Genomic DNA, 16,321 nt, shown 5'->3' on the forward strand with positions numbered 1-16,321 from the left:
ATCATGCTACTGAGGAAAATGACAGATCTGTTCAGCTTACTGTCTTCTACTTGCTTTTTAGTTACGGTGCTCTAAATGCAGAGCTAACAATTTCAATGTTTTGTATTACAAATATTTATTAAGTAACAATCCATTATTAAAAAATATTAATGAATCCCATCCTAGCAAGTCCTGTTCTCTTATTCAGTAATGAACTTGCCTTTTTCCTGTGTCTGTAACTCGGGGTATTAGATTCCCCAGGAAGCTGGATCTGCTTTTAGTTTTACTGCAACAGTTATCGCCCCCTAAAGCCAACATAACTTGAGAAAGAAAATTATCCTGGGTAAGGGAGAAAATCGTATAGTAAAGAGTCAGGCTGTTCTGCTGACTGGTATCCTTGCAGCTTGCATACAGAAAAGCAGGGCACACCTGGGAAGAAGTGATACAGTGAGGTGCTAGCACCACATCTCCAGTTGCCCCATCAAGAAGACTGGCTGACACCGATGTTGCCACCTTAAACTGCTGCTACACACATAACCCTACTTTCTCTGCGGAGCATGGGCTGCACCCATGCATCTGGTCATTTCCTCCTTGCACAGCACAGATACATCTTCCCTAATGCTACGTAACTGTCTTTGTGTAGCTTTTTCAGGGAAAGTGCTGATGCAGCAGTTCTGTTCGTGGATCTGCTCAAACTGCCAAAACTCAAATGAGGGATGCATACGTTTCAAAATACTCCAACTCACAGAGAAATCTTTCTTGACTGTTAACGCTGATTTCAAATCTGCACTCTCCTCTGCTGCTGCTCCCGCAGACAGTACAAGCTCTGTGACAGTGATTGCAATCCCTGATGATAACAGTGGGATTGTTATTTTCCCTTCAACAGCGCACTGCCAGCGGGAGCCTATTTAAGCTTGTGAAACATGCAAGGGCACTCACTCCCATCACATTTTTGTTTTCAAATTTCTCTGGAAAAAAAGTTTTCTTCACTTCTATTATTATTCTCCTAATGTTTTAATTCAGTGATGAAACTTCTCCAGACAAAGGAAGAAATGTGGCAATTTTAGTTTTAGTCTATTAACTACACATATTACTTCTACCTTATCAACAAATATCTATTACTTTGCACAGTCATGCATTAATCTATGTAGCAGCCAACACAGGAGGTTATACAGTCATCTTTAGCACTCCACAGATATGTGTTTTCCATTACTACTGTACTCAGAAAGCTTTTCTCCCTAGGGGGGTTTCTAATGTGGTATTTAGCTTGAATCCTAATACAGCTAAGCTCCATTAAAACTGTGCACATGGACCCAAGGCCAACTGTAAATAATGCAAAAATAGATCAATACTTATCTTGAATTGTTTATGTGTAATTCTCACAGACCTCTTATATTTATGACTCCAGCCACATCCTGTGCCGTAGTTTCTGACTGGCTGCTCCTTCCCAGTTGTGGCAGGGACTTCAGGACTGTGCAACATCAGATTTGCTCTTACGGATCATATATGAAATACAAGGAGAATTGCATTCTCTCTATATAAATACATATAAGGATATACAGAGGATATATTATCTAGAATATATTCTTCTCTAAAGAAGAATAAAATTAGGGATGGAAAATAAATAATGTACCTTCAGTGTTGGTCACTCTTGTGGAGCTTAACTTTCTGATCCTATTAGGTGATTTTGTTTTATTTATCCAGCCTTTCAAGCATAAATAAACTAGGAAAACAACTATGATTTATTCTAAATCTCAAAAGAAGTAAACTGTGTTTTCATATTGTACTGGTTATATCAGTAGACTGTATTTGTGCATGTATATCTATGCTAGAAAAAAGTCAACCATTCACAACCATTTATTGAAAAAAATATTTGAATCCACTGTTGTACCTCAAAAGTTCAACCTCATCAATAATAATAAGCATTTAATTCTTAAAGTATGTATTTTTCTTTTAAAACTACATTCCCATTAACAAACCCCTTTAATAATGTTCTAAAGGTGTTCTATTCAGAAATCATTCTGAATTATGCAGCTTCCTGGGCAGTAAAATCCCTTCCTTCTCCTCCCCTCTGCCCCCATTCTGTTTATCTGTTGTGATTTTTCTTGTTTTGTTTTTCTCCTCACCAACCCCTTTTAGGAATACCAACTGAAAAGCTGCTTTTTCAAACACTAAAATAAGTATGATTTTGAGGAAAACACCTCATTGCAGGGTTCTAGCAGTATATTTTGCTCATTAAAAAGTAGCAGACAGATTGCTGATGAAAATTCTGTTAAGTAATATTAAAGCATTAATACCATCAGCTCAGGGTTTTGTACAACATAGCAAACCGTATGCTGCAGAGCTTGGGATTTCTTTCCAGCTGTCAGCTGACAGTATCCCTAGGTTCCTGCTAATTGGCGACACACCAAGGCAAACAAGCCAGCTAATTCCAGAACAGTCAACTGATTAACTTTGGGTGTATACATATTTATAAAGAAAGTGTTGCTTTTGTCTCAATAATCAAAGATAGGTTTAGTTTTTAATTTTAAAAGTTCTGGACTACAAAATTACTAATGGCATAAAATCCCTCCAGGACTAATTCTTTCAATGAGATGTTTCAAAGGTGTATTAATGTCAAAAAGACAGCATGTGCATGTATGTAGAAAACTGAGAATAATCAGTCATTGTATCATTCCTGTTTACTCATAAACACATCCCAATTACCTTTCCATTATATTTGAGAAAGAAAATATATCATTTTGCATCAATAACATTTTGCAAGAATATAACATTTTTCCTATTTTGATCCTGAAAAATTACATTAAAATAGACTAGGTTTTTTTCATTTTTTACCTCTTTAAATTCATACACTTTTATTGTAAAGTCATAAACTGATAAAATCACATTTTTTAGATCATAAAGTATTTACTTTGGTTTTCTTTACTGTAAATATGAATGATCAGGTCAGCAGATGCCACTCTCCACTGCCGTGTACACTGGGCAGTCTCTTGGTTCCACAATTTCAAACCTAATGTTTCGAGGGTTCAAGATCCTATTGAGCAGTCAGGAAAGCTGTTCTACTTTATGACTAGAATTTTGTGATTTGGTAAAGAAATAAAACTAAAGAAATGAAAGAGCTGGGAAAGTAAGGTAACGCTGCAGGATGGCTGCATTAGAAACTGTGGATGGTGAAGGCAGATGGTGACCTAAAGAAACTTCTGATTATATTTTGCTCCCATGCATGCCTGATCCCCTTACAAACCAGAATGTGCAACTTTGGATAGGCCCATGTAAGGTTCATTCTTTTTTATGACCATGCTGAGACCAACTGTGGTATATTTTTAATACAACAATATTGAATAACAGAAGCATAAGGAGCTCTGAGATCAGAGGCTGGAACCCCATATCTGGCTAACAGCAAGAGTATCTCCAATTTTCAGCCAGAAATGGGTCTCTTGTACTTCTTCTTCTTCTAGCCCCACCACTTTTGCATTTCTGGTTTCAGTGTGGCCCAATTACAAGAGAGAGCTGGAAGATGCTTTCACAGAGAAAGTCCATTAGTCTGACGGTGTTCTCCTGGTGGGGGGACCTGTGATTTTAAACTCCCTGAAGACAGTAATGGCCTTGAGATTTGGCCTCCCACTTCCTAGCCCAAATCAATAGAACACATCTGTGGTTACAAGTAGAATTATTGTGCTGATATATGACCAATTATCATTAGCTTTTTTATTTCTTAGAGAAAAAAAAAAATATATTATCAGACTGTATTTTCTGCTCAAAGATGGACAATAGTGTTTTAATCTATAATTTGTCCTGTGTTCTATGGTCAGGTTCTCGATACACTTATTAGTGTGACTTATCAACGGAAAATCAATCAGCTTGACCACAACTAAGTTCAATTAGCCAAGAAGACTGGGGACGTTATGCTTCATTATTATAGGACTGAAGACCTTATTCTAGGACTACCTCTCCACCATCTCTTTTATAATTTAGAGCAACTCCACATTAACAAACAAAACTTTCTGCACCAAGTCCTTGCTACTGTGAGTCACCAACCACCTTTCCTTCTAACAGGTTTTCTTATTGGTAAGATGATAAATCTGGCAATTATTTTTAAGTGTTTTGGGTTTTTTTGCCCCCAAATCTAGTCTTAATTTTATATGAACAGCTCTCTCCCTGGAGATCATTATGTCCCTTCTGAATACTGTCCACACTCATTAAATTGAGCCATTATATAACACAGCACGCTGCTATGCAGGCAGGAGCAGGAATCCTAAAAGATATGTATTCAAATATTAAAAGATGATATGCAATATTTTCTGGTTCCTGAATTAGCAAATCAACAGAGGAAAGGCTTATGCTTATATAAAGTATTTCAGCTCGAGTGTGACAACATTAATTATCCACTGTAACATGCTGATTTATAATTATGAAATCAGTAATTTAATTGGCATCTAATGCAGTAAAAACATTCCTGCCGGTGTCATTATCTAAGTGCCGGTGCTTGATGCTTTCAAACTTAGTTAAGCTGTCAAAAACCATTATTCTGTTAAATGCATATACCTGCAAAACTGATAACTATTTGACAAAAATGTTTTAAAAAGTGCTACTACGTGACTGCTGAATATAATATCTACGCATTTCAGACAAACCAGCCAAGCTCACTGCTGGTCATCAAACACATGTCTTCCTGTTGATAGAAATAGTGAATATCTATACTCGTTGGGAACAGAAGCTGCCACCAAATCACATTAAAATGATTGATATGTGGATTACTGATTATGCCAATCTGACCGTCAGAGCTTTATTCCTGGATGCAACTGCGTGTTAGCATCCGTGTGTTTGCAGGTTTGTGATGGGGTACTATGAACTACAGATTAGTGCAGCACCCACCAAAAGATGAGAGTAGCCACTTCAGTGAAGCTGAGATGAGCAACACAAGAGCTGGGATCAGGTAAGCCAGTTCACTATGCTCGAGGTACTGTATGTTAAAGAGCCTGGGGACTAGTTTTATTCCTGCTAGTTCTTTAATTCCTGAACTAGAGATCATAGCTAGAACAGCAGGCAGTTCTTCAACCTTGTAGACTTGGGTGAAGGGCCTGATCTTCAGAGAGGGAGTCACACAAAGGAAATATATCAGAATAACCTTAACAGGACAGTGATCTGCATGAGTGATGCTCTGTCAAAGGAAGAATCCAACTTAAAAACTGGATACAGCAGGTGGTAGAAGGCAGGGAAGAGAATAAAAAACCCAGTGCTGTAGTCAGTAAATCATCCTACAATGGTTTCTTAGCCCTGCTCTACATGACGTATTGTGCCTGTGTAACTATTTCTGTGATGGAAAGGATTCCTTCTACTGAAATTGTTTTACCTCTCCAGCTGCTAATGGGACTGAAGTACTACCACTCTAAGCAGTTCATTAAACCCTATGGGAGTAAGCCTGGATAAGCAAGATATAACTGATGACATAACAACATGAGCTGCTGAAATATTTAGGCATAATTTTCAGTTATTGCATACTGGCCTTTTTCAGCTTCCTGGCACAGTTGAAGTGCTGCAACTACTGAGTGTGGACAAGGCCATTTTCTCAGATCATTTTAGAAGAGTGTCAATTCTTTACACAATATGTCATTTTGATATAAATAAAAGTATTCTACTAAAAGCTGCTAAGCTAAAGATAGCTATAAGTATACCAAGAAAAATATAGTATTATCAGGAGCATGGCCTATGAGGATTCTTGAAGGCAGATATAAAACTTCACATTAAAATATCATGCTGTCAGATGTATGTATATGGAGTAGGATTCAACTCGCATTAACTAAAAGCTAAGCAACAAACTTCAGTGGGAATCCCTCTGCAGCCAGTGGAGACAGGCATCTCCCCGGGGTGGTCCATCCCTTCCCAAGGTAGTGTTGCACGGTGTCGTTGTGTTTTCTATCACCAAGGGCCTACTACTTGCAACTCTGAAGCCTGCCTTTCACTCACAGCTCAATCCTCTCACCAAAGTCACCACAGCAGTGTTTTCCCAAAGCCTTATGGCAGTACGTTCCCATTGTTATTCTCACATCCTTGCATCTGCAAGCCTCAAAGCTGCTGTTATGGTGCGTTCTTATGGGAAACGACTGACACCAGTGTGAGAGTCACCCTTTTTCCCTACATTTTGGTTACTCAGAGGACCAAATAAAATGCATGTATACGGCTTAACCAGTTGTAGCGCCTGCCCCCAAAGGGTGCTTCCATCAGCACTAACAGCATCATGCCCATAAACAACTGACAGTTTAAGCAGGTCTTGAAGACATCCATACAGTTACTACAGAAGTTCATGTGTGTGTGTGTTGGTAAAGCACCTGCTGCTGATGGGAGTGGGGCCCGGGGGTGCTCAGCTGTGGACCTTGTCACTTCTCTCCCCTGATGGCCACCAGGGATAGCTTTCACTTTCCCTTTTCTCTCTCTCTCCTCTTCTGTTTTTATCTTTCCCCAAAAGCTACTTTGGCTGTCAGTGTACGCCACCAGCTATGGACCCCGCTGATAAATCTCTATGCATGTGAATCTGTCTCATTTCTGCCACAAAAAGTGACTGATATTTTTTAGACACCTAATTTTCTGACAGTTGGAGTTAGGTCAAACAAATCCCACCCTCAGGCAGTGCGGAGGTGGAGGGAGCTGGCAGAAGCCCTTTTCTAACATCTGACTTTTAAATACTTAGCTTATGTGCACAGTCCTGAAGACTGTAACCAATACACAGTAGCAATAGGATTATAGCCTATGCTGGTAGAATAACTTAATTGTTCATGCTCAGTCTTTCCAATATTTCCCACAGCTTCCGTTCTGTTTGAAAGTAAGCCTCAGCCTCACAAGCACTTTTAAGTCTCTGGTAACATTAATAGACCATAATCACAGAAGAATCGGAACTGTGAGAAGTAAACTGTCTGGTTTAGCACTTGTAAATCAAGATTCCTAGGCTTCTTTGATCACTATAAAAGTAATTAACCGCAATACAAAAGAGAAATAAATACAAAAAATGTTATTGAAAAACTAAGCTATTATTTAGACAATTGAAAAAACAGGATATGCAAAAGAATGTGGAATACTTAATTCCATTTCTTTGTGTATTTTCATTATCGATTGTCATTACTAAGAAGATTCACAATGGAAAATATCATCCCAATTTTTAATCACTTTAAATACAGATTTATGAAGCATCGCATAATTACCTTTTATTCTCCCTTTTGTACCATAAGAATGATATGAAAAGAGCTATTTTTAAAGTAGCATACTGTGATACATAATGGCCATGTATTTATAAAACATTAACTGTTAGTGAGACTCCTCAGCATAGTGATTTGTTACCCATTGTCTAATGAAAATGAAGCCAATTCCAAGCAGTCCCTGCTGCAAAAACACCAACTGCAGCATAGGGTACAGATTTTAATGAGAAACAGAACATCTTTAAAAAAATAAAAAAGAAATGTGAAATACAAAAAGTTTCAGACTAAGTACGCAAAACACAAAAGCCTTCAGTTATGGCATTTTAGGAGAAGGGGCTGACCCACCAGCCTCCCGAACCAGGAAGACAGTAAGTGAGATATAGCAGAGCAAATTAGCAACACGCAGACATAGTTATGTAGTTTCTGGACCAGAGTTGATTCATATTCAGCTTTAGAGAAGGCTGGGGAAAAAGCTAGCCTGGCAGAAGTAGTCTGTTAAAACATTTGCTTGCTCATTTTGCTATTAGATGTAATACATAATTCAGCATTAAGTAGTTTGTTCGAGACAACTCAATGTTGAGAGTGCCCATAACCTTTTGTGAGTCTCCTGATGTGCTTTTCTTAAAGAACTAGCTTCTAGAAGTTATTTTTACTTAATTGTTGAGTTATAATTGTTAAGCATATTGCTGGCCTCAATAGCTGTGCTAAAATTTGAAAATATTATCAGAATATATAAAAACAGAAGGCAAGTAAAAACAAGTGCAAATGTTGTTGGCTTGTTTTCACTTATTTTTACATCATGATTTTTGAACAGCAAAGCTTAAGCACATGTGTATATGCTTTGCTAAACTTGAGCTGAGATCTGGTGTAAACCAGGGAAGCGAACTGGAGTGAATAGGACTCAGGTAGGACTTAAGGACTGAAAATGAAGGACATTCTCAAGGACTTTCTGGATTAATTTATTCAAATTGTTCACAAGTAATTACTGAATAAGTCAAGGAATAAAGTGAAAAAATGTTACTATATAGTATGTGTCCAAAAAATAAAAATAAGCTACGGAGTATATAAGAAAAAGTATCTTTCATTTATATTAAAGAAAAGTTACTTCACATAAATAGTAAAAGTAGGTTAAAGCCAAGGGAAATCCTGTACCATGTTCAACAGCATTAAAACTGACATAACATGAATGATTGTCAAAAACTGATGGGATCTGGCAATGTTAAGAAATATTAAATAGGCAAGAGATTTTTTATAATGTTTTACCATTTTTGACAGTTTATATTCCTAGAAAGAAGGCTCATTAATAGTTATAAAATGCAACCTATTCAATTTTGTTTCATATTCTCTGAGGCACTTCAGCAGCAATGAAAAGATGATTTGGGCTCAAGTAAAGGCTTTTCTAATAGCTGTCAACTTGGCCAAATACTGTTTTGAGCAATCTGGACAAGAAGTTTGACAGTATACTTAATTCAATACAAAATTAATAAAAGCAATTCAAAGCAAAAGCTTTTTCTTAAGGGGGGAGGGAAAAAGAAGGAATCTGCTATTTCCATACAGTTTTTGTCTTTCTTTCTTTCCTGTTAAGGACTAAAACTCATTCATTTTGATCTACAAGTTCCATTTGGATGAATGGCTGCCTCCAGGAATTAGCCTGTGTCTGAGACACCAGTTTCTGAAATGAAGAACAAAGTCTTTGATACTGAGTCAGTCATTGACTTGGGGTCATGTGAACACAGCATTCACAAGTTTCTTCTCTTCCATTTACATTTAATAAAATATGGTTGATTGTCACTTCCTGCTTTAGCCAAGTGACACACAGTTTTTGTTTTCCAAAACCACTCCTGCTTCTTTATTCCACCATCCCCCTCTTCCCCTCATTTGCTAATTTCTCTTCTACAAGAAGAATGGCACTCAGGAGGGAAACAGGGGCACCAAAACTCCAACATTGGGTCTTAAATTAGTTGATATAATTTGTATTTGACTATTAGGACCAACATTGCCTTAGTATTTATGGAAGATAATGATACATCTATTTGAAAAAGAACCTGTGACCTACATAAAAGAAGATTAAAAGTATAAAGTCCAAGAATTCTCCCCCTCCTCCCTTGTGGAATATAGAAGCTTTGGAAGACCATAAAAAGATAAAATACGATATTAACGACAGAAACTTTTATGCTTTAGCAAGGGAGAGATAATCAGAAAATGTTGCTGTATTGTCTGAAGCTGCATTTGAACGCCAAAACACAAATTCTCAAGAATATACACACTGTAAAAAAACACACCGGAGCAAGAAAAAAGAAATTTAAATCCATAAGGGCATGTAGAACAACTGGTCCTGCTTTCAGCATTAGTGATTTTTCCTTTCTTCCCTAACAGTTATTGCTAACACTGTACAGCACCAGTAACTTCCATTGACATAGTGAAAGAAGAAGCTATTCCAAGACCCACAACTTACTTTGCCCCATTCAGATGTCTGTTTGTATCCACAAGATCACATCCTTCAGGTTAAATGTTTTCTGATAACTTTTACAATATAATAATTATTCTAAAATACTATAATCTGGACACCAACAACCCTTGAAAGGAAAACAAACATAATCACGTCACTTTAATAACCACAGAAAAAAACCCATACACAAAATCTCAGCCATTGAAAAGATAAGGAAAAAGGCAAAGTCAAAGCAGCAAGAGTTGTAAGGATGCGAACAGAGTGTCTTGCATCAAAGGAATGTTTGTGCAGTGTTGTGCCACTCCACTCAGGTACCTGAAAAATATTTGAAAGACCACACCTCTGGAACAGAGATGTAGTTGAATTGGTGCAGACAGGATGCTCAGGGCAGCTCGCCCTACGTCTCCCTGTGCCACTCAGGTGCAGCTGTACAGCCCCTGGGATGCAACCTGCACAGAGCTATAGAGACATCTCAGCTGACCTGGGGTTGATGCATCTCAGTAGTTTTTGCTGAAAAGACAGCTCAGTCTACACTTTCACATGTGGCTTTTTCATTCCATTTATGTCTATCCAGAACATTTCATCCAAGTCTGCTGGTGTTTAAGCCTGTGCTATCTGGATGACTAAATAGGACTGCCTAAAATCTAGACACTTTCATCTGAACCACCACCTCTCCCATTTTGCAGTGAGGACACATGCTAAACCACTGATAAAAACTTTTGCAATTCCACAGTTTCCCCCAACTTCATTCCAGGAGACCAGAACAGGGAAGTGCTATCACAAGTCACCACAGTAACTCATATTTACCACATCAGAAGAAGCCATGAAAATATTCCTCCAGAAAAGGTACAAGTGTATGCAGAGAGCTGCCAACATTGCTTATTCTTGCTCAGCAGAGTGTCCCCTCTTACCCTAGAGAGGGTTCCCTGAAACTGCAGCAAAGTTGGCAGACAGTCCTGAGGAGAGGTTGCATAGTCAGGGTCTCCAAACTAAGTGAGTCTCCTTCCAGGCTTAATTAATAAACACAGTTTATATGGGCAGATGGGAGAAAAAAGTACTGTCAACATCCCTTGTCTCAGAGAGAGACAGAATTTTTAGGCAATGTGCTCTAATGGGGTCTGGTTGACATTCATCTCTTCAGTTATATAATGTCAGCCTTTAGTTATCTGACTCAAATCCTACCTCTCAGTGTTAGGTATGAATCAAAGCTACCTCTGGTCAGAACACATTATCCTTTGCCACTGAAACACCATCTGATGAAACAGGAATTATATAAACTCTCAGAGCTTATGTTTTAGGCAGTAACATGTTTTCTCTCAATGGCAAAAAAATAGTCTTGAAAAGTTGAAAGTAGAATTAATTATGAATTTACTTGTTCATGTAGAATAATCTGTCTTTAAAATAGCTCAGCACTGAAATTGCCTCAAAGGCAGAAACATCTGCTGTAGAGCACAAGCACATACACCCTGGCTAAAAACAGAAACCTGAGATTTTTACTGTTGATCAACTCTGCCTTCGCTTGTACTTAACATTGCTGCCCAATTGTATTACCAACACTATAGAATTTTAGTGATTACTTTGAGTGGCACCTAAAACACAATATACAGGTAGGATGAGTATGTGGATGCAGAAAACTGATGTCAAAATGCATTTACATAAAATGACACAGTCCTAAGAAACCTGCCTCTTCAGCACAAAAAGCTCATACATACATAGATCTCAGAAGGATTGTATTCAAGAAACAGATGGAAGTTTGCATATTTTTCAAAATGAAAAGTGAAGCAACAGCAAATAGCCTGCAGAGAGCCAGACAATCCAGATAGTTCACCAGTAGCTTACCACTGAGGGAGGAAGAGGACAGGGAGGAAAAAAACCCAATAGTGTGCAAAATCTGAAGTCACCACAATATACTTTAGTATTTGACATTGAGATTGTTTATTTTTCTTTACAAGAAGGAAGGAAAGTTCATTGTGATAGGGCAAGAGACACTAGCTGTGCAACTGAATAATGCTTGCAGTAATGACTAATCAGTTAAAAGGAGCCTGCAGCAGGGAGTGAGTTTGTTATGCAGCCTCTTGCCTTGAAACGGCAGCTGGGCTTATTTTGACACTGTAGAACTTCAGAAGAGTCTTTCATACCAGTGTGAAAATGCATAGGAACAAGTAAATATACAAATATGCCATCTACGGCCATTCCTTGCTACTTAGAAATCAGCTGGTGACTGCGGGTCCCCAAGAAGCTTTGCAGCTTCGCCTACATACCGCTCCAAGCCAGTAGCTCCCGACTTTGTTTTCATCATGAATGGAGCAATGGGAACGTGTTCTCCTCATAGAGGCCTCTGCTCTTCATGGCTTCTAACCCTCCTGACAGTAACACGGGGTGAAGGCAGTTTCACTAGGCAAAAGTTTACATGTTGGAGAGACTCACTGGAAATTTATTGCTGTTTGCTGTTCTAACCTCCTGCAAGAACATACCTATTAGAAGCCTCTTACTGCTTTCAGTATACATGCACAGACTTGTTACAGTCAGCTCCTGATCTTCTGGGACAATGGAGGGCCCCAGACAATGCAAAAACATGGATAACACAGAGCATATGTAATTGTAAGGATATATAATTAAAAAGCAAGTGAGAAAAGAAAACTTAACAACATAGTATTGACTGCGGACCACAGATGTCCTAAGTGATTTGGAAATGGCAACTTGCTTTGGAAGCATTACAATACAAAGCATCACCTCACCCATGGTACAGTTAACTTGCAAGCCAGATAACTTCCCTATTCAAAAGCAAATGTATTGAGTTTAAGTTATTGACTTACAATCAGGGTAACATAACATGTCTTTCCTGATAGCTGTAAAGAATTGCAGCTATCCTTCTCTCTCACTGTACATAATATAGGAAAGAAAAGAAGAGAAAAAACACTTTTATATACCTGAATATCAGAGCCCCATTTTACCTCTGATAACAAACAGGAAAATCCATACAAGATTAGTCTTTTTGTGATGTGCACCTGAGAAGCACACAGCAGAATTTTTTAGCATAATAACTCACTGTTAGATTACCACTTCCCATGCACCCGTGACAGGGACAAGAAGAAACAACATCTGTGCTTTCTAAATAGCTGCAAACTTAGAAAAACCCTTCTAGAAATGTGGAAAACCAAGGTCCCAGAAGGGCACAGTAGAACAGAGCTTGTACAAAGCATTTTTAACCCCTGATTTAGGTCTCGCTATGTTAACAGCTGACTCCGACCACTAGTATAGTCCTGCCCCATCACTGGTTAAGGATAAAGAGACCTGGATGTCCCTAGCTCTTCAGCTCGCACTAGAGCTCCACTACCTTAAAAAGAGAGTGAGTGCAGTACATGTGAGTGAAAAGGAGTAGGGAATGGTCATATTTAGTAGTGGATTTACACAATCCACTGCCTGATGAATTGGAAATCAAGAGCAATTCAAGTGCAGCCATGTTGGAATTCAGAAAACTAAGTCCTGAGAAAAATCACACATAAAGCATTTAAACAGCAATCAAATCACAGGCCTGTACTGAGACCATACTGGAGTCTTATTTATTAGCAAAACAAACAATATAGAGAAAACATACTGAAAAGCTACATTAACTGGTAAAATGCTAAGGAAAATATTGTCAGAATAAGAACGAAGGAGAAACTTATCTGCAGCTTTGCAATACTATTTGCAATACTATTGCACCACAGTTCTGATGATGATGATAACTTAAATATGGTCAGGAAGATGCAGAGATATAGTCACTGGCTTTTTTTTTTTTCTTTCTTTCTTTCTTTTTTTTCCATTACATCTGGACAAAGGGAGAGGAAAGCCCCAGCCAAGGAGTTCCCCTGTGACACAGTTAGCTCAAGTGCTTTCCCCAAGTCCCACTGGTGTAAAGGAACATATTGGCAGGGAAGGGACATGGTTATACTGTTCTGGCAACCTCCATCTGGCGTATTTGTCCCAGGGGTGCTGCAGACAGCTGGCATTAGTTTCAACAGGCAGATTCAAGTCTTTCCCTGGATCAATGTGTACAAATCAGACCTGTAACTCCATTGGTTGCTGTGCTCCTGCACCAGGCAGGCTTTGCCACAACTGGAAAACATAAGGTTTTGTCTTATTTGTTCACTTTTAAACCTAAAATACTACCCATTGTAACACCAGTCACTCAGCATCATCTTTGCATCTTCATTGTCCTTCTATCAGAGAAAACTGAGTTTAAAGCCCTTCAAAGGAGATCTGTCTTAATCTGTCCTAATCTGATGAAAAAGAAAACCATTAAAAATATAGATCAATCCTTACAAACTCAGGATATCTGAACTCTCCTAGCAAAAAGACTGAGTCAGTTAAACTGAACCTCTTCTTCCACAGACAGTACTGAATGCTAACAGACTGAATCAAGTACCTCTACAAGATCCTCCATGAATAAAATCTGGCTGAAATCATACCTGAAGAACCTGTGTGCTACCTTAAAAGTTTTAATGAAGTAAACTTTCAAAAAAAGCAAAAGCTGTTGCTTCCTTCTTTGTCCCAGACAACCTGAATTCATATTTTTGTTAATTAATTTAATTAATTTGATATTTTAAATACATATCAACATTAGAGCATGGAGTCAAATAACATATACGAAAAGAGCATTATATCTCTTATATAAGCTGTTCATTACAAACCGTATCATTATTCAAGACTGTAATGCATTACTACAGAAACATGGACAACACAAATGGCCAAAAATAATAATAAAAATGCTACTTATTATCTATTGCAGTGAAATTTTACTAGCAGGAAGAAGTCTGGCAGCAAAGAGACTTCTTTCACAGTCCTACATCAGGGGCTAATAAACTGTCACTCCAATGCTGCAGACATTAGTCCTTGAGAATAGTCCCATTGAAATTAAAATGCTTCAAATATTCTTTTTTCATTATGCTTAAAGAGGTCTTTTTTAGAAAAAAAACTTTGAAATCATTCCAGTATCTGAAGCCATTGTAGAGGACACAATTGCTGCTTCCATGTGAGATTTCTTCTAACAGAGAAGGGAATCCAAAAGCTGGTTTTTGAAGTTTAAAAAAATGCCTTTATTTATGTAAAATTTGCTAATAGTATGAACGATGATACAGAACTAGATAGAAAAAATATTTTAAAAATAAATGTCAGGTTTCCCTTCACGCTGTTTTACGTGCCTATCATTCTTTTAACAGCTACACATCAGCAGAGCACCAATTGAGCACAAATTCAAATTCTTTCATGACTCAGCTATTTAATGTGAAATTAGTGTCAAATGTTTTTGTTATAGTGAAAAATAAGAATTTGCTTGAGAAGTTTCTATGTGGCTTGATATCCAGATTTCATGTGGCAGTTTTATTACTTAACATTTTAAAATATTATGATCAAAAGTGTAATTGTTCTTGAAAAAAACAAAAAACCTGAAATACTCCCTCTTCTCTAATCTCATCCTTCCTTCCCTTACAGCCCTGGGAAGATGTTCAAGTTTGACTCTTTTATTAAAAAAAAGAAAAGAATGAGATAGGCGTTTAGGTCTATTCGCTGTAGCAGGACAAGGGACGTACAGATTTTTACTGGTGTGTTTCTTCCATTATCCATATCCAAAATATGATCGCTTCTCTAACAGAACGTTATTTTCACCCTCTCTGAGACACTGTTTCCAGTGAGGCACTTGAAGTGCCTCTCAGCTACCGATATGTCACTTTTCTGATAACGCTTCTATCAAAAGAGATGTTCATTAGAACTTCATTGAAGAAACTGGACTTTAAGAGGGGTGTGTGTGTGTGTGTGTGTGTGTAAACCTTAAAGTGGAGGGGGCAGGGGAGAAAAAAGAAAAAAAGAGAGAGCTCCATTAGCATAATGTGACCAAAGGAGGAAAAAGAGGTATCTTCCATAAAAATGATTTCCAGAAAGCATCAAAGCTTGACTAATGACATCTCATTCTTTAGGATGCAAAGGCAGTCAAATCATTCTTAACATTACTTTCTTTCATTAATATCTATTAAAATAATTTCTCTGCATATCCCAGAGCTCCTGATTTTTTTCCCCAGATAAATAAAGCTATTTTGACAGAACTGAAGTAACAATTGCAATGCAAGTAACTTAAATGTAATAGTTCTGATCAAAAGCCCCTTGCTTTTGCTGGGAACATTTTCATTGACCTCAGTGAGCTTTGGTTGAGCTCCAAAGGAGATTATTAAAGTGGTTTGATTCAAAATCTAACTAAAATGTGGAAAATTAAGACTTGGAATGGACAGGTTTGTAGCTGCTGTAAATTTTCATAGCCCTATTGACTTTGAGAATGTTTAAAGAATTTATACTAGCAGATGATTTGCCTTAAAAATTCACAGACAACTTTCAATCCCCTTCTATTACTCTTCCACACTGCACAGGCCACATTTTGGACCATAAATATGAATGTACAGTCAGCATTTTGAATTTTTTTATTATTATCACCTATTAGAAGATGAGTAAGTTGTGTGCACGTTGATTTCCTGCTGTTCTGTATGTGGAGCAGATAATAAATCCTTATCACATCAAGTGTGCTTTAGAAAAAGATGCACTCTGGATTTTAGAGCATATAATTAGGTCAAAAAGGCAGCCTGGATAGCTGACTTGTCTGGAATCAAAGAGCTTATCTGGAAACAAATTGAATATAGCTTGTAGACATTTTAATTGACATGAGAAGGTGACTGAG

This window comes from Mycteria americana, chromosome 3, assembly GCF_035582795.1.
Source record: "Mycteria americana isolate JAX WOST 10 ecotype Jacksonville Zoo and Gardens chromosome 3, USCA_MyAme_1.0, whole genome shotgun sequence".
Lineage (NCBI taxonomy): Eukaryota > Metazoa > Chordata > Aves > Ciconiiformes > Ciconiidae > Mycteria > Mycteria americana.